This window comes from Sus scrofa, chromosome 1 (assembly GCF_054392235.1).
Source record: "Sus scrofa isolate SSC_HxYL_T2T_F1_AM1 chromosome 1, Sscrofa_HxYL_maternal_Yorkshire_Landrace_v2.0, whole genome shotgun sequence".
Lineage (NCBI taxonomy): Eukaryota > Metazoa > Chordata > Mammalia > Artiodactyla > Suidae > Sus > Sus scrofa.
This window is the reverse complement of record NC_139383.1, coordinates 107,159,405-107,182,702: the sequence shown is the minus strand read 5'-3', so window position 1 is coordinate 107,182,702 and position 23,298 is coordinate 107,159,405. Positions and strand designations below refer to the sequence as shown.

Genomic DNA, 23,298 nt, shown 5'->3' with positions numbered 1-23,298 from the left:
TGAGTGACGCCAGGGATCGAATGCACAACCTCATGGTTCCTAGTCGGATTCGTTTCCACTGCGCCATGGTAGGAACTCCTGTTCAAAAATTTTTGAGGGAGGTAGTTTGTTTCCTTATTACTGAGTTTTGGGAGTTCTTTATTCAGGAGACAAAATATTTATAAGATATACAATTTGAAAATATCCCTTCCAATCTGCAGATGGTCTTTTCATTCTCTTAACAACATCTTACAAAGATCAGAAGGTTTAAATTTTGATAATGTCCAAGTTTTCAATTTTTTTCTCTTCTGGATAGTTCCTTTGGTGTCATATCTAAGGCATCTTTGCATAAATAAAGATAACAAAGACTTTGGGAGTTCCCATGGTGGTGTGGCAGCAAAGAAACCTACACCACAGCTCATGGCATTGCTGGATCCTTAACCCACTGAGTGAGGCCAGGGATCAAACCCACGCCTCATGGATGCTAGTCGGGTTCATTAACCGCTGAGCCACGACGGGAATTCCTGAGTTAAATTTTGTTATGGTGTAAGGGGTATACCAAATTTCATCTTTTTTGCATGTTATAATCTAATTGTTCCAGCACAATTTGTTGACAAGAACATTTTTTCTCTACTGAATTACCTTTGCACTTTTGTCAAAAGTCAGTTGTTCATACTCTGGTTTCTCTTCAGATCGAATAAATCTTTTACCTTTTGCTAAAAAAAAATCAGTTGTTCATATATATATATACACTATTGTTCTATTGATCTGTTTATCTTTTATGCCAATATCAAACTCTCTGATTACTGTATTTCATGTTTTGAAATCATATAGTGTCAGTTTTCCAACTTTGTTCTTTTTCAAAATTGCATTGGCTATTCTAGGACTTTTGCATTTTTACATGAACTTTAGAATTTGCATGTTAATCACCTGCTGTGATTTTGATTGGGATTGCATTGACTCTATACATCCATTTGGGGAGAACTGATCTATTAGTAGTCTTCCAACCTATGAACATGATATAGTTCCCTATTATTTAGATTTTTAAATTCTATAAGCAGTGTTTTATAGTTCTTAGTGTATGGATTTTACACATCTGTTGTCATTTTTTTTTTTTTTTCATTTTAGGGCCACATTTGTGGAATATGGAAGTTCCCAGGCTGGGGGTCAAATCAGAGTTGCAGCTGCCAGCTCATGGCAACTCCAGATCCTTAACCCACTTAGCAAGGCCAGGGATCGAACCCAAGTCCTCATGGATACTAGTCGGGTTTGTTATCACTGAGACACGATGGGAACATTTTGTCATATTTATTTCTAAGCATTGCATATGTTTTGATACTGTTATAAGTAGTGTTCTCTTTAAATTTCAACTTCCAATTTGTTGAAATAAAAACAACATATAGAGAGAATATAGAAATACAGTTAGATTGTGCAGTTAGTAAATAAAACGCAATAGATGTTTATCTATCAGTTTTGCATCTTATAAGCTTGCTTAACTCTCTAACTAGTTCTAGCATCTTTTTTGTAGATTCTGTTGGATTTTCTACATAGACAATTATGTTGTTTGTAAATAAAGGCAGTTTTTCTCCTTCCATTCCAATCTGAATATTTTCAATTTCTTTTTCTTATTGCGCTTGCTAGAACCTTCAGAAGAGTGTTAAATAGAAGTGAGGAAAGCAGACACTCTTGACTGGTTTCTGATCCTAAGGGGGAAATATTCAGTTGCTCACCGCAAAATTTTTAGCTACAGATTTGTTTGTTTATTTTGTAGTTGCCCTTTAGTGGGATGAGGAAGTTCCCTTCTAGTCCAAGTTTGTTGATTTATTTTTTAAAGTTAGGAGCAAATGGTAGGGTTTCGTCCAAACCTTTTTCTGTATCTATTCAGATGATCATATGGTTTTTCTTTGTCGGTTTGTTAATATGATGACTTACATTGCTTTTTGAATGTTAACCCTACCTTATAATGCTGAGATAAATACCATTTGGTGGTGATGTATTATCCTCTTTATATATTGCTGAATTCTCTTTGATGAAATTTTGTAACAGTCTCTGTATCTTGTGGATGTGGAATATTGGTCTGTATTTTTCTTGAAGTGGCTTTGTCTCGTGTTGGTCAGAATAATGCTGCCTTACACAGTGAGTTGGGGAGCATTCCCTTCTCTTCAGTTTTCTGGAGAAGTTTGTGTAGAATTGGTGTAATTCCTTCTTTAAATGTCTTGTAGAATTAACCAGGACAGCCATCTGGGTCTAGAACTTTCTTTATGGGAAGGTTTTTAACTTTAAATTTAATTACTTTAACAGATAAATTGGCTATTAAGGTTATCTCTTTCTTTTTTAGATTTTGCTCCGTTTTTTTGTTTGTTTGTTTGTTTGTTTTTGTCTTTTTTGTCTTTTTGCCATTTCTTGGGCCACTCTTGTGGCACATGGAGGTTCCCAGGCTAGGGGCCTAATTGGAGCCGTAGCCACCGGCCTATGCCAGAGCCACAGCAATGCGGGATCCGAGCCACGTCTGCGACCTACACCACAGCTCATGGCAACGCCAGATCCTTAACCCACTGAGCGAGGCCAGGGATTGAACCCGCAACCTCATGGTTCCTAGTTGGATTCATTAACCACTGAGCCACGATAGGAACTCCCTTTTTTTTTTTTTTTTTTTTTTGGCTTTTGTCTTTTTGTTGTTGTTGTTGCGATTTCTTGGGCTGCTCCTGCGGCATATGGAGGTTCCCAGGCTAGGGGTCCAATCGGAGCTGTAGCAGCCGGCCTACGCCAGAGCCACAGCAACGCAGGATCCGAGCCGCGTCTGCAACCTACACCACAGCTCACGGCAACGCCGGATTGTTAACCCACTAAGCAAGGGCAGGGACCGAACCCGCAACCTCATGGTTCCTAGTCGGATTCGTTAACCACTGCGCCACGACGGGAACTCCGGAACTCCCTTTTGGATTACTTTTTATGATTCTTTTTTCTCTCTTTCATTAACTTATCATCTATAACTCTTTGCTTTTTTACTTTAATGGTTGCTTCCAAGTTAATAATAGTCTACCTTCAAATGTTATTATACCACTTCATGTATAGTATACAAAACTTATAGCAGTATATTTCCATTTCTTCCCTCTTGTCCTTTATGCTAATATTGTCATTCATTTTACTTTTACATATGTTTTATAACATACTATATTGCAATTATTAAAAATAAATACTCAGTTATCTTTAAATATACAGCTATAAATTCAGTGACCTTTCCTGATACTATTGTTCTTTTGTGTGGATCTGTACTTCCATCTGGTTTCATTTTTGTTCTGCTTGAAGAATATCCTTAAACATTTCTTAAAGTGGGGGTCTCCTGATTATGACATTTTTTTCAGCTTTCATATGTCTGATTAAGTCTTTATTTCATCTTTGCCTTTTAAAAATATTTTAATTGTGTAGAAAATTCTAGGTTGACAATTTTTTTCTTTCATTGTTTGAAGACTTTGTTCCATTGTCTTTTTATCTGCATTATTTCCTGTGAGAAATTTGTTGTGATCTTATATTTGTTGCTTTGAATATAATGTGTCTTTCCTCTCTGGCTGCTTTTAAGATTTCCTCTTTATATTGGTTCTGAGCAATTTGAACATAATGTGTCTCAGAATACTTTTCTTCATGTTTCTTGTTTTTTATTGCCTTCTTGGACCTGTGCATTTATAGTTTTGTTTTTTTAAAACCAGGTTTAGTGATTTTCTGCTATTATTTTTTCAAATACTTTTTTCTTCTCCCTTCCTTTGGAACCTCAAATTACACATATACCAGGCTATTTGAAGTTGTCCCCAATAGTGTACTGATGCTCTATGTATTTTTTTCTTTGTTTTTTTTCTCCATTTTTTCCTTTTTATATAATTCCTATTGCTATCTATTCAAGTTCCCTGGATTTTGTTTTTGTCGTTGTTGTTGTTTATTTCTTTGTTTTCTGTTTAGCAAGGTCTAATCTGCTACCAATCCTAACTAGTGTATTTTTCATCTTAGACATTGCAATTTTCATCTCTAAAAGTTTGATTTTAGTCTTTTTTTATATCAACTTTTTGAATATATGGAACACAGTTATAATTGTTTCATTGTCCTTTGCTAATTCTAGCTTCTGTATTAGGTTTGGTCACTTTTGATTAATTGATTTTTCCCCCCTCTGTATTGTGGTTCATATTTTATTGCTTATTTTCATACCTGGTAATTTTTGATTAGATATCAGGCATTATGATTTTTATCTTGGTGTGCTCAAGATATTTTTGTATTCCTTCAAATATTCTTGAGCTTTGTCCTGGGACTTAATTAAGTTATTGGGAATAGTATGATTTTATTAGACCTTCCTTTAAAGATTTGTTAGTGGGACCAGATGTATATATAATCTAGGGCTATTTACTTCCCCTTACAGTGTGAAGACCTTTCTGAGTACTTTAACCACTGCTCTCTGAATTATGTGGTTTTTCCAGTCTGGTCAATGGGCATAACACTATTCTTGCTCTGTGCGAGTGTCAGATACTGTTCCTTCTAATCTTTCTGGGTGGTTCTTTCCCTAGCATTAGATGTTTTCCTCACATGTGTGCACTGATCAGCACTCTGGTGAATATTTGAGGGAAACTCTCTGCAGATCTCTTGGTGGGTTTTTTTTTTTTTTTTTTTTTCTCTCTCTCTCTCTACAACTCTTTTCTCTTCAGTACTCAATCCTAAAAAAATTAACTCCTTTGGTCTCAGCCCTGTCTGCTCAGATCAGGGTGAACATCAAGCTCTGCCTCAATTCCACCTTTCTGCTCTGTGGCCTGGATAATCCCTTATGGCTGTAATAGGGCAATTGCAGGACTCACATCATTTTTTCCCTCATCTCTCTGGTATCATTGCCCTTCATTGCTTGGTGCCCAGAGTCTGTTTCACGTACTTGGTCCAGAACGTTGGTTGGTTCAGGAAGGAGGATAAATCTGGTCTCTGCTTCTCCATCTTGGCTCGAAGCAAAAGTCTTCCTTGGGCTTTAATTACTTTTGAAAATATTTTTACATTCATTGTCATATTTTGTCCTGACTCTGTCCTAGTCATTTGAGGGATTTTTAAAAAAATTCTCACTTTATGGATAAGGAAACTGAAGACTGGAGAGAGGAAATGACTTTCCCAACTCATATCAAGAGTCAGTGGGAAGGGAAGGAAGTAAAATGTTTTGAGGTCTGAATGTACCTGACCTTGTGCTACACTCTCTATACAAGTGGTCCCTATTCAGGACACCTCTGTTAGCATATAGCGTGATGAGAAATTGGAAGCTCGGGAAGCTGAAGAGACTTTCCCCAAGCCACGCAGCTTAAAATAAGTTTTCAACCTACAATTGAATCCAAAGTTGGTAGTGCTTTGTAATACTGGGGTCCCATTCTTCTGGATAATAAGTGTTCTTTTCATTTTTTTTTAGAGGTCTATCTGTTTTTTCATTAATTTATTATCTTAATAAACATTTATTGGCTGTCTTTTATCTATCAGTTGCAAAGTTCTGCATAAAAATATAGGTAAAAATAAGCATGGTCTTCCTTGTGTCCCAGGGTCTTAACTGTAGTATGAAAATTAGAAAAGAATGCAAATAAATGCTATAAACTATTTTATGTGCTATAATAGGTTTGTCATTTTTTATTTTCAGACGTTTTACTTTTGAACATGTGTCAAGGTTTTAGTTCAAGCAGGTCATAAAGAAAGATGCTTAAGCCAGCCAATTCTAGATTGTCCCACAGAAAAAAATTAAAGGAAAACAGAATGATTAGGTTATCACTGTTAGACTGGATACAAGAAAAAAGGATTGTTTCCAGATCATTAGATTCTGACTGACAGTCAGCTGAGTGGGTGGGTAACTGGCTTCCCAGAAGAGGTCTTAATCTCATTAAAGTTTATCAGAAAATTGCTTAAGCATTTTACCAACCCTAATTTCTTCCCAGAAGGCAGTTGTGAATTACATGAGGCAAAAAGGTTCTGTCCCCTACCAGGTTTAGGATGGTGTTTCTTTACCAGGAATGTGTACCAAAGAGAGTGGTGGAGAGGAGGGATGGGTGAATTGCATTTGGTGGCAACAACCCAGGGATCACCAACATGATGGGAGTGTTTATTATGTGGCAGGCACTGTTCCATTTGCTTGGCAGACATTAACTTCGTTTAATTCTTTTTACTCCCAGAATTACACAGGAGGACGTTGAGGCACAGAGTTGAAGTAACTTGCTCAGATTCTCACAACTCGGAAGTGGCGGAAAGGTCAGGAAGATATCTTAGGGAATGTTGGGGCATCTGTTCTCCTGGCAGGTGACAGGGCGGAAGGCATTATGGGCAGACCGGACTTCCATCCTATTCGGTGCCAGCAAGCCCTGCTTGTTGTCAGAAGAGCAGAGGGTCTGGGCTCGTGGGTATACTAGCCCCCCATGCATCATGACCAGGAAATCCATGTGAGCATGTGCCTTGTGCTTTAGAGGTGGACTCAAGCCCCAGCTGTGTTCTGGTTGGGGCAGAGTGAAGACCTCCCTCCACCAAGAAGCTCTCAGATACATAAGGCAAAAGCACATTTGCTCAGCAAACCGTCAGTGGGCGCCATGAGTGGTTAGGAGGGTCTTTTTCCCTCTAGCCTGAGTGTTCGGTTTTGTTTATTTGTTTGACATATTTCTGCATCTTTGCCGTTAAGTATTACAGGACATGTAATGCTGAGGGATTGTTGAAAGGTGTGGTGAGAGGGATCCTGCTATTGCAGTGTAAATACAAGCAAAGATAATAAAGTTTTATAAGGACATATACAAATTGGTAGTTTGTGCAGGGATGTTTCAGGCACAGGAAGAGCCTTTCGGAATCTAACTTCTTAGAAATTACAGGAGCTTCTGGGTGGACATTTAAAGAGACCATTTCAAAATAATATTTCTTATAACACTATAAAATTCCACCAACCTCAGTCCAACTGCTGTATTACTTTTACATATTATCTTCGAAATGTACATACACGCTGGGCATTTTGTCCATGGTACATACCTACTATTTTGTATTCTGCTTGTTTTCAGTGACCAGTGGATCATAAACATTTTTCATGTTTCTGCATAATTATCATTTTAATGGTCACATAATATTCCATTGTGCTGAGGTACAGTAATTTATTAAACCATTCCCTGAAATGTTAGCCATTTATGTTTTCAGTTTGGGGCTTTTATAGATAACACTGCAGTGAGCATCTTCTTGCAAATAGCTTTTTGCAGCTGTTGCATTTCCATAGGAATAATTCCTAATAGAGAAATTATTGGTAGAGGACACACACATCTATATGGCTCTTTCTCTATATTGCTGAACTGCTTTCCAAAAATATTGTTTAACACAGTGTCATCATTCTGGAATACATTTACTCATTTCATCTCAACTACAATAGCAGTTAGCAAAAGCATTTTTTGCCATTGTTGCTAATTTGACTGATAAAATGATATCCCAGTTTGCTCTAATTTACATTCTTAGTTTATTGGTGAAGACTTCTATTTCTCCAAGTGTGTTATCTTGTGTTGATCAATCTGTGAATTATGTGTTTATTTATCTGTTATGCTTTTTGGCATTTTTCTTATAAATTTAAAGGGGCTGTTTATATGCTATACGTATTCATTATTTTTGTCTTGTTGATTCAAATCTTTTCCCCAGTTTGTTGTCCTCTTTTTAACTTTAATTTTCATTATAAAGAAGTTTTAATACTCTTATGTATGGGGATTGTCAGTCTCTTCATCCTTGAGTACTTTTTATTTTTTCAAAGAACAGAAAGCAATTGTCTTTGGATCTTTTGAGTATTTCATGTGCCTTTCATTTAGTCATTTATTTAGTGCAGAGTTTCTAGTGGCTTCATAGGCCAGGTGTTCTTCTAGGCTCCAAGGATACAACATTTCCATCTTACTAGCCATTATCGTCTAGTGAGAAGAGAGGCAAATACATATCTAATATGTCAGGTAGCAGTACCTCTTATAAAGAAAAAGTAAAGAATGACAAGGGAAAGATTTAGTGCCCAGTGATATTTGAGATGTTCAGATAGTTATCATCTGAACAGAGACCTGAATAAGTGACAGTGGGAACAGCAAGTGCAAAGGCCCTGAGATGGGCACATACAGAGCATTTGGAGGAAACAGGGAAGTCACGTGTTTTGAGCGGAGCAAACACAGGAGAGAGTGAGGAAACCTGAGGTTGTCACCAGATGATGTGGAGCCCTTGTAAGGAAACTGGATTTAATCTGAATAAGATGAGAGGGCTCGATAGAGGCATAATCTGACATAGTTTAACAGGATCACTAGATATTTTTAGAGTAGAATCATTTTGGCTGATTTAATTTTCTAGGTATATAAGTACATCATAAACAAGCAATACTTTTCTCTGTTTTCAACAGTTATTTCCCTTATGCTGTCTTTATCTCTTTTTTTGATAGGAACTTTCAAGACAATATTAAATCATTATATTTGTATTAGTGATTTCAGTAACAGTGATAGTAATAGGCATCCTTATATGTTCTGGAACTTAGATTAATTTTAATTTAGTTTAAATATAGATACTCTGTTATTAACAGAAATTCTTTTTATTCTCTCTCTCTCTTTCTTTTTTTTTTTTTTTTTTTTTTGTCTTTTCTGGGGCCACACCCATGGCATATAGAGGTTTCCAGGCTAGGGGTCTAATCAGAGCTACAGCTGCCAGCCTACACCACAGCCACAGCAACATGGGATCTGAGCTGCATCTGCAACCTACACTACAGCTCATGGCAACACCGGATCCTTAACCCACTGAGCAAGGCCGGGGATTGAACCTGCAACCTCATGGTTCCTAGTTGGATTTGTTAACCAGTGAGCCACGACGGGGACTCCTATTCTTGTTCTTAAAGTTTTATTAGAACTGATAGTTGAATTCTATGAAATGTCTTTTTTTTTTTTTTTTTTTCCTTTGGTCGCACCTGAGGCAACATTTTGGTTGTTCCTGGGCCAGGGAATCAGGGAATCAAACCCAGGCCGCAGCAGCGACCCAAGCTGCTGCAGTGACAGTGCTGGATCCTCAACCCATTGCACCACAAGAACACCCCTGGATTCTATAAAATGCCTTTTAAGTGGCATTAACATTACAAGATGCTTTTCATATTTGGCATCATGAGGTAACATATTAATAGAGCCCCTTACATGATGTAGTTCTTGCTTGCAGCCCTAGGGTAGCCCTACTCATCCGGGTATAATTTTGGTGTATTGTGTATCTTGCTATTCACTTAAGATTGTCCTATCTGTGCTCATGGGCAGCTCAGCCTGGCACCCTTCATCTCTGACTCAGTCCTGGCCCTGGCTGTGGTTGAGGTGAGTCCTGGGGCAGGGATGTCCTGGCAGAGGCTGGGAGGAGCAGAGTTTCCCTGCGATGATGCCTTCACACCTCCAAGCGAAACACCATGTCCCATCCTTCCCTTTAAATTTAATTTTATCTTTATAGCTTGTCAAACTATGTAAGTCCAGCATTTAAAAGAATCACCTGGTTCAGTAAGACTTATTACAAAAAAATTGCAGTCCTCTCCCCATGCCACCTCATTTCCCACTTGCCAGAGACAACCACTTTTTTCTTTTTGGCTGTATTTCTTTTTTTTTTTTTTTTTTTTTTGTCTTTTTGTCTGTTGTTGTTGTTGTTGTTGCTATTTCTTGGGCCGCTCCCGCGGCATATGGAGGTTCCCAGGCTAGGGGTTGAATCGGAGCTGTAGCTGCCAGCCTACGCCAGAGCCACAGCAACGCGGGATCCGAGCCGCGTCTGCAACCTACACCACAGCTCACGGCAACGCCGGATCGTTAACCCACTGAGCAAGGGCAGGGACCGAACCCGCAACCTCATGGTTCCTAGTCGGATTCGTTAACCACTGCGCCACGACGGGAACTCCTCTTTTTCTTTTTTTAATTGATTTTTTGGGCTGTATTTCTTTTGAAATTTTAATTTCCCTATGTCTAATATGCTCATGCCACTACTTTCTCATTTTTATATTTTGAACACTATTATTTATTGACTTTCTACTATGAAAGATGGTGATTTAGCTCCCTCTACCCTGGATCCACAGCAGAAACCCATGTTTCCTCTATTCCCATCTTTAACTCATAGTTGTGGTTAGATCCGTATGTACTGTTTACATTATTGTGATGATGTATGCTGGTTACACCTGAGCTGTGTGATATACAAGATGAGTCCTTTCTGGTACAACTTTTTGTTTTCCATGGAGTTATTAATTATCTTTGGTTTTGTTTATATGTTTATTTGATTAGTTTTCTGTATATTTATCATTAATTCAACCTCAAGTGTTCCCTTAGTAGGAATAGATACCTTTCTAATCCTTTAAAAAAAAATCAATCTTTCAATTTTTTCTCCATGTTGAAATCTCTCTGTAGATTTTTGACATTCTTGTCTAGTTGTTCCCTGGTGCACAGCTATCACTCTGGGATTATCATTCACTGTCATTCTATGGATTCTCTTGACCCCTCCTGTCTGAATCCCTGTTTCCGGGATTTAATATCTTCTTTCTTGGTTTGCCCCCTTGTTTTGATGGAACACATCTTCTAGCAGCTTTGTAAGAAAAGGTGCTTGAGACACTTCTGCCTCTATTCTTCCAATCCTGTTTATTGAAAAAAAATTTTACCCTTAAATGTAATATCACATAGGAAAGCACATAAAATTTGCACATGCCATTTAGTACATTGCTATAATTCAAACACCCAAGTAACCACCATCAGTATCAAGAATCCTTAGGAATTTCCAGGGACTCCTTTCCTCTCCTGTTTGCCTTGTTTTCATGGTAATAATTTCCTTGGTTTTCTTTTACCAACTATGTCTTTGTCCTAATCATTTCTATTTTCTTGGTTTGGAATCTAATAAAAATGGAATCATTATATATGCATTCTTTTAGGCATTTTTGTTTTTGTCTTTTTGCCATTTCTTGGGCCGTTCCAGTGGCATATGGAGGTTCCCAGGCTAAGGGTCAAATCAGAGCCGTTTCCACTGGCCTACGCCAGAGCCACAGCAATGCGGCATCCTTAACCCACTGAGCAAGGCCAGGGATTGAACCCTCAATCTCACGGTTCCTAATCGGAGTTATTAACCACTGAGCCAGGAACTCCTAGGCCTTATTCTTTTACTCAACATTATGTTTGTAAGAATCATCTATTTGGTTGTGTATAGTTGTTCATCTTCATTGTACGAAAATATGTGAGTATACACTAATTTTTAAAATCATTTCTACTTTGGATAATTGCTTATTTCCAGTTTGGGGCAAATACAAACAAATTGCTGTAAATCTTATTGGCAGGTAGCTATGTAGTATACATCTCAGAATGTATAGGCAGGGATGTATCTAACATACTTATTTTCTTTTTTACTGTCTCACACCAAATTGTCCTTTACCGGAGTGGTTACATCGCATTATACTCCCCCGAGCAGGCAAAGACTATATATCAATTTACATTTCCTATTACTCTACCTTCTCACCAACAATTGAAATTAATTTTTCCACCTTTGATGTGTATATAGTATGATTATAATTTTCATTTCTTTGATGACTGAAGTTGAGTATCTCTCAAATAAGAGTCTGAACTTCTCTATTTCCTGAAGTTGGGAAGGGTTTGTGTGGTGCCTTTGTTGACTTTCTGAGCTATAAGTTTATTTATTCCTTTAAGGTTCATACATCTATACAACAAAGATTTATCAGGTTTTTGTCATGGGCAAAGCCCTGTTCTAAGGTTGTGGGGATAGGTATCCATTTATGAGGCATTTAAATACCTTCTGGAAGAGCTGTCATTGATCTTACACCAAAGTGGATTAACCTAATTAGATTGATTTCTTTCTAGGATCTAGAAAGGAATGAGAAATGAATGGGAAGAATAGGAGTATTAGACCTAGTTGTAAAGAGACTTAGTGAACTAACTGGCAGATATGAAGAAACTATCCAGAATGCAGTACAGAGAAACAACAACAAAGAAAATATCACTGAAGCTGGGAGACACTGAAAGCTGAATAGTAAGGTCTAACATGTGTCTAATTCTTAAATATAGAAGAAGAGAATAGTGAAAATGAAAAAGAGGTGATCTTTAAAGAATAAATGAAAGGGAAGATAAAGCTTTTCCAGAATTGTGGAAGAAATAAATTCTCAGATTAGGGAAGCAAAATGAATCCCCAAAACATAAATGAAAAGAAATACACATTTAGAAACTTGAAAGTGAAATTGCGTAACATAAATGATAGGAAGATCTAAAGAATTGGAGTTCCCATTGATGCTCAGCAAGTTAGGAACCTGTCTAGTATCCATGAGGATGCAAGTTTGATCCCTGGCCTTGCTCAGTTAAGGATCCGATGTTGCCCTGAGCTGTGGTGTAGAGTGCAGATGTGGTTCCAATCTGGTGTTGCTGTGGCTGTGGTGTAGGTCAGCAGCTGCAGCTCCAATTTGACCGCTAGCCTGGGAACTTCTATATGCCACACATGTGACCCTAAAAAAATGTGAGAAAGAAAGAAAGAAAGAAAGATCCACAAAATCAACCAGGATGGAGAGAGCTACAAACGACAAGAAAACTAGAAAACTAAATGACTTCTTGACATCAATTACAGCATCCAGAAGACATCTTCAAAGTTGCTGAGAGGGAAAAAAAATATCAGACTAGAATTTTATGCTATTATAAGTAACCATGAAAGGCATATTTGAACAAAAATTCAGAGTTTGCACCAGAAGATATTTACCAAAGAAACTCCTAAAACATATATTTAAGAAAGAAGGAAACTCACTGCAAAAGGAAGATGAAGAAGCATTGAGGATTAGAGAACAGAATACTTGGTAAACAAATGGGTACATACAAGCAAATATTAATTTTTATAAAAATAACAATACTGATTAATCTATGGGATAAAATAATGATGTAGACCTAAAATCTAAATCTATAAGATAAAAGGAAATGAGTAAAAGGGTTCTACAGACCTTGATTTGCCTGGGACAGGAGTAGTAGTATGAATTTTGGACTTTCAGAATTCCTGTTAAAAACTTAAAGGTGAGCACTAAAATAATAGAAATGGAGTGTATAACTTTTAAGGAGAGAAAAATGTAATTAAAAAAATCTCAGTCTTTTCTAAAGAAGGTTGTAAATGAGGGGAAAAAAAAGAGGGAAAAGAGTAAATTGAAAAGTACCATATATGATGGTAGAATAGATCCATATATATCAGTTATTACAATAAATGTAAATAGATTTGACTTCTCAACTAGTAGACAGGCATCAGTCAGACTGGATTAAGAAAAAACTGAACTCCATCCATGTGCAGTTTATAAGAGACATAGAAAGATTAAAAGTGAAAGAATGGAAGAACATTTACTGGGCCAACACTGACCAGAAGAAGGCTAGTGTAGCTATATTAATATCACAAAAATAAGTTTGTAGGGCAAGAAGCACTATTGGAGCTAAGCAGGTTCACAAAATAATAATAAACTTTTCTATTCTTCAGGAAGATATGAGTTCTAAGTTTAATGTACCTAATAACTTAGTTTCAAAATACACAAAGCAAAAAAAAAAAGAAGACAAAAGTACAAGGAAAAATGAACAAATCCACTCTTGTAAGTGGAAAACCTAAACATATTTTTTCTCAATACTTGATAGATAAAATACATCAAAAAATTAATAATCAAATGGAAAACCTGAAAAAGTCAACACAATGCTTAATATAGTGGCCATATGCAGAACCCTGTGCCCAGCATTTGAGAATATATATCCTTCTCAAGTACACACGAGTAATTCCCCAAACCAGCATTGCATGAGGACAATTCTTAGTAGATCAAGGTCAAGATCCATATATGTACACATCTGTATGCTTATGTAGCCACAATATATTTCTGGAAGACTAAACCAAAAAACTTCACAGCCTTTTTTTTTTTTTTTTTTTTTTTTTGTGAGGAAGAGGACTAGGGGTTAGGATTGGACAGAGACCTAAGTTTCAGCATATATATATGCTTATTTTTCAATTTTTCTACCTTCAGTGTGCCTTCCTTTTTATTAGAATGATACATTTAAAATATATTCAGGTAGCTGTAAAAGATAGTTTTAAGACAATAGGGTTATTACAAAACAATTTGCTACCATAAACGGTACACTGCTGTAAGCTCAAAGAGACCAGTCTGATAGCGGATTTGTAGGAGACTCCAGGAAGAAAGGATTTGTACTGGATCTTGATATTTGGGTAACATTCAAATTGGGAGATGGAGGTAGGACACTCCAAGTGCTTAAACTTCTGGAAGCAGTTCCAGAGGCTCATGTATTGTGATCAATGACCCCGGAAATTGACATATGGGAGCAACTCTCACTGGCACAGATTGCTATTAGAAGCAGTAGAGTGAAGCTAATGACCAAGGCAGATGGAGTGGACCCAACCATCCTCAAAGAAGAGGCCAACACCAGGTGGGAGTCCCAAGGTGGCAAGGTTGGGATCTCATAAATGGACTTCTGTATCTTATCAGCCCTTGACCTTTGCCACAAGCAGCCTCCCTCCTCCCCGGAGTTGTTGCAATAATTGAGCTAACATTTCCCTTTATTAACGAAAAACATGTGAACATCAACCTCTCCCAGAAACCCTGTAGACTTGTTTGAAGATGACATAGCTGTTAATATCCAGGCCTTGATTTTCAAAACTTCTATCCATTTGGTTGTGTTGGACCTGGGTTTCTGAGTACGCATAAGTGTTTCACAAGTGTCCTTAACTACTAGGAAGTACTGGAGAAAGCAGATGACATCCAGCCAGTTGGGATGAGCTGGTAATATAGGCAGTGAGATGGTGCTGGCTGTTTCCATTGCACTGGTCTTCCCATTAGAATATCCACAGTGATGGGGGATGGGTAGGGGTCTTGTCTTTGTACCTTTCAGCCTGGCATCCAAAGCCCCTCACAATCTGAGTTTTCCTTTCCCATTCAACATCCCCACTCCCCCTCACCTCAAGAATCTCTTGTCTTACCTTTTTGCCCACATTCCTTGGTTGAGTTCATTATTGTGCCATTGTTTATAGCCCCCGACTCCCAGAATACTCAGCTAGGGTGGGGAGTGGTACAGGTGTATAAAGATGATACAGCATTTGCCTGTCCTCAAATCATTTTACACCCTTACTGGGTACTGGGATAAGCCTTAAGGGATATGTGCATGTGGAACTGATAGGAATAATAACTGGCTTATGACTGGGAGAAAGTATGGTAGAATGGAAAGTCCCACTGAACTGGGTAGGAGTCAGGAAACCTGAATATTAGTTTCTGTGCAGCCACTGACATACTATGTGTTTCTAATGATGGCTGCAGAACTAATCATGCCCAAATCTTTATGGCTTAAAACAATTCATTTTATTTTATCTCATGATTTTGTGGGTCAGAAATTTGGACAGAACTCAAATGGATGATTTTTTTGCTCCATATGACATTGACTGAGGTTGTATGGTGATACTTGGCTAGCAGATGGGCCAGTTTATAGGGTCCAGGATGGCTTTGCTCATGTGCATGGCATCTTGGCTGGTGTATTAATTTCATAGGGCTGCTGTAACCAAGTATTGCAAACTGGGTGGCATCAAACAACAGAAATGTATTCCCTCACAGTTCTGGAAACTAGAAGCTTGAAATCAAGGTGTTGGCAGGTGTAGGCTCCCTCTGAAGGCCCTAGGGAAGGATCCTTCTTTGTTTTTAGCTTCTGGTGGTTGCCAGCAATCCTTGGCATTCCTTGGCTTGTGGGTGCGTCACTCCAGTCTCTGTCTTTATGTTCACATGGCCCTGTCCTTCTAGGCACCAGTGTCTCTGTGTCCAGACTTCCTTCTTATAAGGATGCCAGTCATTTTGGGTTTAGAGCCCACCCTGATCCATTATGACCTCAACTTAACTTGATGACATCTGTAATGTCCCTATTTGCAAATAAAGTCACACTCGCGGAGTTCAGGTAGACATGTTTGAGGGACTGGGGAATGCTATTCAATCCAGTACCTCAGGGTAGGCAGGAAGGTCAGGTTCTGCATTTGCACGTGACCTCTCTGGTGGGGCATCTTAGGGCAGCTATGCTTCCTACATACTGGCTCTGGGCTCATAAGGATGTCCCAAGAGACCCACATGGAAGCCTCAAGGCTTCTTAGGACCCATCCTTGGTAGTCCAGAATGGCATTGGACTACATTCCATTGGCAGAGTGAGTCACAAGGCCAGCTCCTATTCAATGGAAGGGAATTAGACCCTACCTCTTTACAAAAGAAATGTCCAAGAATTTGTAGCCATTTTAACCTGCCACGCCACGTGATCTTTATGGAAATCATTATTCCATGTATCATGGTAGACACTTTCATACTTTTTACCTCCTTTCACCCTCCTGACCATCCTGAGTCAGGTTTTGCTTATTCTTCATGTGGGAAAGCCAAAGCTGAAGAGATTATCTCTCTGTAACTTGTTCAAAGCCACACAGCTAGTGAACTATGGAGCTAGGATTTGAACCTGTGGCACTCTTATTCTAAAACCTACTCCTTCTAAGAGGGTGTGGAAAAAAGGGACCCCTTCAACACTGTTGGTGGGAATGTAAATTGGTATAACCGCTGTGGAAAACAGTGTGGAGGTTCCTCAGAAAACTAAAAAGAGAACTACCGTAAGATCCAGCAATCCCACTCCTGGGTATATATCTGGACAAAGCTATAATTCAAAAGGATACATGCACCCCTATGTTCATAGAAGCACTATTCACAATAGCCAAGGCATGGAAACAGCCTAGATGTCTATCCACAGATGAATGGATTAAGAAGATATGGTACATTTATGCAATAGAATACTACTCAGCCATAAAAAGAATGAAATAATGCCATTTGCAGCAAAATGGATGCAACTAGAGATTCTCATACTAAGTGACATAAGTCAGAAAGAGAAAGACAGATACCATGTGATATCGCTTATATGTATAATCCAAAATGTGGCACAAATAACCCTATCTGCAAAACAGAAATAGACTCACAGGCATGGAGCACATACTTGTGGTTGCCAAGGAGGAGGGGGAGGGAGGGCGTGGGATGGCCTTGGAGTTTGGGGTTAGTAGATGCAAACTATTATATTTAGAAGGGCTAAGCAATGAGGTTCTGCTGTATAACACAGGGAACTATATCCAGTCTCTAAGAACAGAACATGATGGAGGATAATATAAGAAAAGGAATATGTGTATTCATATATTTATGAATGATGGCGTTGCTTTGCTGTATAATGGAAATTGGCACAACATTATAAATCAATTATACTTTAATTTAAAAAAAAAACTGCAAATAACTAAATAAATAAAGCACACTCCTTCCAGGACACACCATAGAAAGAAAAGAGAACCAGATCCTTGTTGGTACATGAATCTCCTGTGCCTGGGCCAATTGTGGGCTTTGTGTCAGGGACTGCAGCATTCACAGCAGCAATAGGATTTCCTTGTGCCCAACCCACTCCCTCATGCCCCCCACCCCTGCTGCCCTAGGGCCTTGGCCTGACTGCTTAGTTTTTTTGGTTTTTTTTTTTTTTTTTTTTTTTTTTTTGCTTTTTCAGGGCCTTACCTGTAGCATATAGAAGTTCCCAGGCTAAGGGTTGAACTGGAGATGCAGCTGCCAGCCTACACCACAGCCACAGCAATGTAGGATCTGAGCTGTGTGTGTGACCTACACCACAGCTCATGATAATACCTGATCCTTAACCCACTGAGCGAGGCCAGGGATCAAACCCATGTCCTCATGGATACTAGTTGGATTCATAACCCTCTGGGCCACAGTGGGAACTCCTCCTAAGACCTTTTTTACCCCTTCTGATGGCCTTGGGGATTCATTGAAGTGGCTGTTGGCATCGCTAGTTGTGCCCACCTGTCCAAGGGAACTGGCTGCTCTCTCCAGAGAAGTTTGGAGCATGAGCCTCCTCCGGTTGGTCCTCCTGCATGTCAGGTCCATCCCTCTGGCTACGCTTCCTGTAGCAGCCTTCATTCACTCTTCCTCTAGGCCCTGAATCCAGATGAGGTCACTCTATGGGCAGGGCCTGTGGAGGTGGTGCACCCTAGTGGAGCCCGGGGGGGAGGGCTCCATGCTACTGGCCTTGGCTGCCTTCTGGCAGGGGCCCACTGGTACCTTCCTGCACTGAATGTAGTGATGTCCCCATCTCCCCCCATGCCTGTCCCCTCACTGGTCTGGCAAGTTCACTTCAATTCCCTTTCAACAAACATGTTATGAGTACCAATCAAGGCCAAAACTCTATCCTTCCCACAGAGGCAGACACCTGCTGTGGCTCTGGGGAACTAGAAAGAGCCATCTGGCATCCTTTTAGGTCCTTGGCTTAATTTTTTTTTTTTTTTTTTGAAGAAATTTACAGACTTTATTTTTTTTTTAGTATTATTATTATTTTTAAAATTTTTTCCTTTTTTTATTACTCAAATGAATTTATCACATCTGTAGTTGTATAATGATCATAACAATCTGATTTCACAGGATTTCCATCCCACAGCCCAAGCACATTCATTTTAAGGGGATATTGAGGACCAGAGAGGGGAAGGAATACACAGAGATTTAATCAGAGAGCTGGAGTGGCTTAAGCTCAACCAACTTTCTATTCAATCCAGGGCCGCTTTCCAAACCTTTTAACTGGGTTGGGGCGGACATTCCCGGAGCACTTGTACTGTGAGTCAGCTGAGGGTCCTCGACTGGAGGATCAGCAGAGCTGGGTGGTGAGGGGGGAGGCAGGAGGAACCTTCCCAGCCCTCCTCAGGGGAGTTCTTGGATGAGCCTGTATGAAGGAATGTTGGTTCCCACACTGAGTTCCCCTTTATTGCTAATTGGCACAAAGAAACGTTAATGATTTTAATTACCGAGTTGGGTTAATACATCATGTAAATGATTTTATTTAGAAATGCAAACTAATCCCCTTTGCAGAAAGACTCTGTCTATGGGCCCTCCCACCTGCTTGCCTCTTGGGGTGGGGGCACCTCCCAGGCTGCTCCGTGCTCCCCTGAGGCAGAGTCAGCCAGCCCACTACGTGGAAGCCCAAGGGGGAGGCTAGCTTAACCGGCCTGCCCTTAGCACCCACCCCAGGGCTGTTCCCCAGACTGAAGGCCTGTGAGAAAGACAGTCTTGGGGGCTGTGCAGCCAACCCCTACCCAGGCTCCCCCATTTCTTCCTTCCTGTGGACTCTCGGATACTTCCCGCCAACAGAGCTGATTATTCCTCAATTTGTTCCAACCTGAAAATAAAGACAGATAAAATGAAAATATTCTGGGAACAATGCCAAGCCAAAGGCATTAAATTATTAAGCGATCTCTATCTGAGTAATGGATTTATGCCCTTTAACAACTTTAAAAGAAATATAATGTTTTTCAATACCCTCTTTTAGGGAACTTCTTATAAATGAACTGTCCATTTTATTAGTATTAAAGGAAATGAGGATTGAATCAGAGCTTCTAGGGTGGGTGATTATCTGCAGATTTCTTCTCAGAGCTGGGGAAATTAACAGCATGGACTAATCCACACATTTTTTTTTTAAGGGCCCTTTTACACGACACTGTTACAGTAAATTGGAAAATGTATAACTATCCATCAAAGTAAATCTTGGGAATAAAATAATTAGAAACCACACAAGCATAGCCAGGGAAGATTGGAGCTCAAATTAGACTTTGTGTGGCTGTTTCTGAATGTCACCAGAGTGGGCGCTGGCGTGGACCGGGCAGCAGAGGTGGGCGAGCAGAACACAGGAAGTTGGAGTCCAGGCGAGCTGCCCACGCAGACACAGGGGCTTGTCTGGGGACATTTTGTGGGGTGGGCAGATCAGAGGGGATTGAACAGGGCGGTTTGACTGGACTCTGGCTGCCGCCTCGTTCTCCCCTCTTTCCTGACCCTGGCTGGCTGCACCTCCAGCCTGGCATGGCTCTTCTGTGCTGCTGTTTCCAGATGGTCTGAAGCTCTGTGGCTGCCACTGCAGAGCCAGATGGATTCCTTTTGAGGGGGGTGGGGGATAAAGGAAGGGGTGGGAGAAATATCTTTGTTAAGTCTCGAGTGTGTGTGAGTGTGTGAGCATGTGGGAGTGTGCGGGAAGTGTGAGGATGTGTGTGTGTGTGTGAACACATATTAGTGGGGGTGTGGGTATATGAGTGTGTGTGTGTTGAATGTCCTCTAAGCTGAAGCCTCTGTCTTTGGTTTTACTTCTGCTCAGAACCTCCTGACTCCTGGCCTCCGAGGCAGGTTGTGGGTGGGCAGGGGGAGGGCACGGCGATTGCCAGGGCTGCTTCTGCTCTTCCTGCTGCAGCCTCCGCCCTTGGCAGCAGCTATCAGGCCAGAGGGTGGAGGTCGGGCAGTGAGGAGGGGTCCTTCTGGCGGGGGAGGAGGCGGGGGTGAGAAAAGGACGTGAGAGGCCCTGCCCCACCCATTAGCAGCAAGGCCAAAGAGTCCCACACCCTCAGCTGGAGCGAGAACCGGTGCCGTCTGTGCCAGGCAGAGGGCACACAAAACCCTCCCTTCCAGAGGTGAGCTGGGGGAGACGTTTCCTCTGAGGGCTCACCCTGAACAAAGTCACCCCTGATGAGAACCAGCAAGTGGCCTTGGACGTCTTCTAGTTCACCCCTCGCATAGTACAGATGAGGAAACTGAGGCCCACACAGGAGAAATACAATAGATACTGTTAATATGATTGCTGCTCAATATGATTGCTGCTACTTATTGACTGAGGTGCTACTTCCCTTTCTTTTTTTTTTTTTTTTTCTTTTTTTTTGTCTTTTTAGGGCTGCGCCCACAGCATATGGAAGTTCCCAGGCTAGGGGTTGAATCAGAGCTGCAGCTGCTGGCCTACGCTACAGCCACGCCAATGTGGGATCTGAGCCGCATCTGCGACCTGCACCTCAGCTCGTGGCAACTCTGGATCCTTAACCCACTGAGCCAGGCCAGGGATCGAACCTGCATCCTCATAGATACTAGGTGGGTTCGTTACCACTGAGCCACGACAGTAACTCCAGGCAAGCTTTCTCTCTCTCTCACTTTTTATATACTTTTTTCTTTTCTTGGTTGTCCTGTTCCCTCCTTTAGTTATTGGAGGGCAAAGTCTAGTCCGATGAAAAGCTTATGGCAAAGCAGAATTTATTACAGAACACCTGTTTAACTATAGCCTGAAAGAATTAGCAAAACTCTGAAAGGTGGGCGGCTTTTTCCCTATGCACTATAGGTTTCAGGCGATAACAATAATGATAAAAATGGTAGTAGTAATAGTAATAATAAACAAAGTAAACAACCATTGACACTTAGGGTCATTTGAAATACCTAGTGAGGGGAAAACTAGGGACAAACAGATTGATGAAATCTGGAGATAATTCCTAGTGTTTGCTGGAGGCTGTTACAATTAAGACCATGACACTTACCTTTCTTCTGGAAGGACTGGAGAACTGGCTGAAAGGAAGGGAATGGGTCAAGCCGGTTCACCCACAAACTCTAAGGAATGTAAAGACACCTGCCTGAAAGGGTGGAGCTGGCATCTGTCTCTTCTCCACTTGTACACAGGATACCGGGTCTTTTTATTCCCAAGTGTCTGTCTGACCTCCCTGCCCAGACAGCCTTCCTGGGGCTCTTCTGAGGGTGGTCTCCTCAGAGCTGGCGACAGAGAGGAAGAGGGTGATCCCTGTGCTTTAGGGGTGCAGAGTGGAGTGCTAACCAGCTGAACAAGGACAGTCACTCTCTCAAGGAACAGAGACTGGCCACCACTGTGGGTGAGGCCGCTGTGGCACCTGGAGGGTGTGAAGATGTGTGACATGCATCCCTGGACCGCATGGTGTTCCCAGTGCAGGTGGGGAGGGAAGAGTCATGGACATAGAGCATCTAAAATCCCTGGCCCTCGATATCCTCAGCTTTAAAAAGAGGCAGTTGGCCTTAGATGCCTCCATAGTCCACCCCTTCCAGCTCTCCTGTTGTATAAAGCCTTTGACAGAAATGTGCATCCCCAGCTCCTTCACAACAGAGCGTCTTGATAGATGTGTTCATCTTTAGGACAAAGATGTTGGGAAAAAGTGAGAACCAAGATGGGAACAGAAGATAGCCATTTGGAGTTGTCATTACAAGATAGCCCTGGATGGAGATGCTTAGAGGATGCCTTAGAGATTTTTCCTGGATCAATTTGTATCAGTTATCTACTGCTGTGTAACAAATAGTCCTCAAACTTGGTGGCTTAAAACAGTAATCATTTATGTGTTTACTATTCTGTGGTCAGCAATTTGGACTGGGCTCTGTGTGGTATTTGTTGGGGTCGCTCACATGTCCAGGCTCAGTTGGGACAGTCTGAGATGGCTGGGAGAACTCTTCATGTGCCTCTCATCCTTATAGAGGCTAACCTGTGTGTCTTCACATGGCAGTGACAACATTCTAAGAGGGAGAGAGCAGAAATGTTAAGGCCTCTTAAAATCCAAGGTTCAGAAGTTACCCAAGTCACTTTCATTGCCTTCTGTTGGTCAGAGCAAATCATAAGGCCAGCCTATATTCTGCTGGAAATATTTCAAATACATATAATGAAAGTAACTGCCTGAATTAATGAAGTATATGGAACCCACTTTAACCATTCATTACAATTGCCCTTTACTGTGTAGAGTATGTATTAGTCTGTTTAGCAATTATTTGTTAAGCATTTACTGTGTGCCAAGTATGTATATGTAGTTTGATATACATTATTCGTAATCCACAGCAACTCTGAAAACTCTGTTTTCTCTCTAATTTATGGATGAAGAGAAAGGAAGCCCTGGCAAGGTCAGGTGACTTGTCCAGAGCTGGTTAGCAGTGCTACTGGCCTTGGTACCCAGCTCTCTCAGACTTACTGAGACTTAAGAATTGACTTACTTGGAGTTCCCATTATGGCTCAGTGGTTAATGAACCAGACCAGGATCCAAGAGGATGCAGGTTCAATCCCTGGCTTCGCCCAGTGGGTTAAGGATCCATCATCTCTGTGAGTTGTGGTGTAGGCTGCAGATGCGGCTCAGATCCTGAGTTGCTGTAACTGTGGTGTAGGCCAGCCACTACAGCTTCAATTAGACCCCTAGCCTGGGAACCTCCATATGCCATGGGTGCAGCCCTGAAAAGACAAATAATAATAATAAAGAATTGACTTACTTGACAGAACCCCTCATGTTATCCCTCAAATGTTCTGGAAAACTGTTCTTAGCATGGTTCACCTTTAGTGAAGTGCGGTGGTCCTCTGGGAGTCTGAGACCGGGGGCGGGGGGCGGGGGGCGGCATTTGCTCCCAGAGCTGAGACCCACAGGATGTCTGCTGTCCTCATTTGCTTCCCTTCCCTCCATGTTGCCCCCTCCAGTCCT

The 23,298-nt window shown here is 40.7% G+C and overlaps 1 protein-coding gene across 6 annotated transcripts in view; it reads left to right on the top strand.

Moving 5' to 3' along the window:
• ZBTB7C (zinc finger and BTB domain containing 7C) overlaps positions 1 to 23,298 on the top strand; it is a 405,029-nt gene that overhangs the window by 162,043 nt on the left and 219,688 nt on the right. The window contains exons 3-4 of one of the 6 annotated variants that reach the window (XR_014808567.1): positions 6,150 to 8,624; positions 9,665 to 12,169. The exons of the other annotated variants lie outside the window; for them this stretch is intronic. The gene's annotated coding sequence lies outside the window, so the exon portion shown is untranslated. Of the gene's footprint in view, positions 1 to 6,149; positions 8,625 to 9,664; positions 12,170 to 23,298 lie in introns of those variants that run through there. 6 annotated transcript variants of the gene reach the window in all.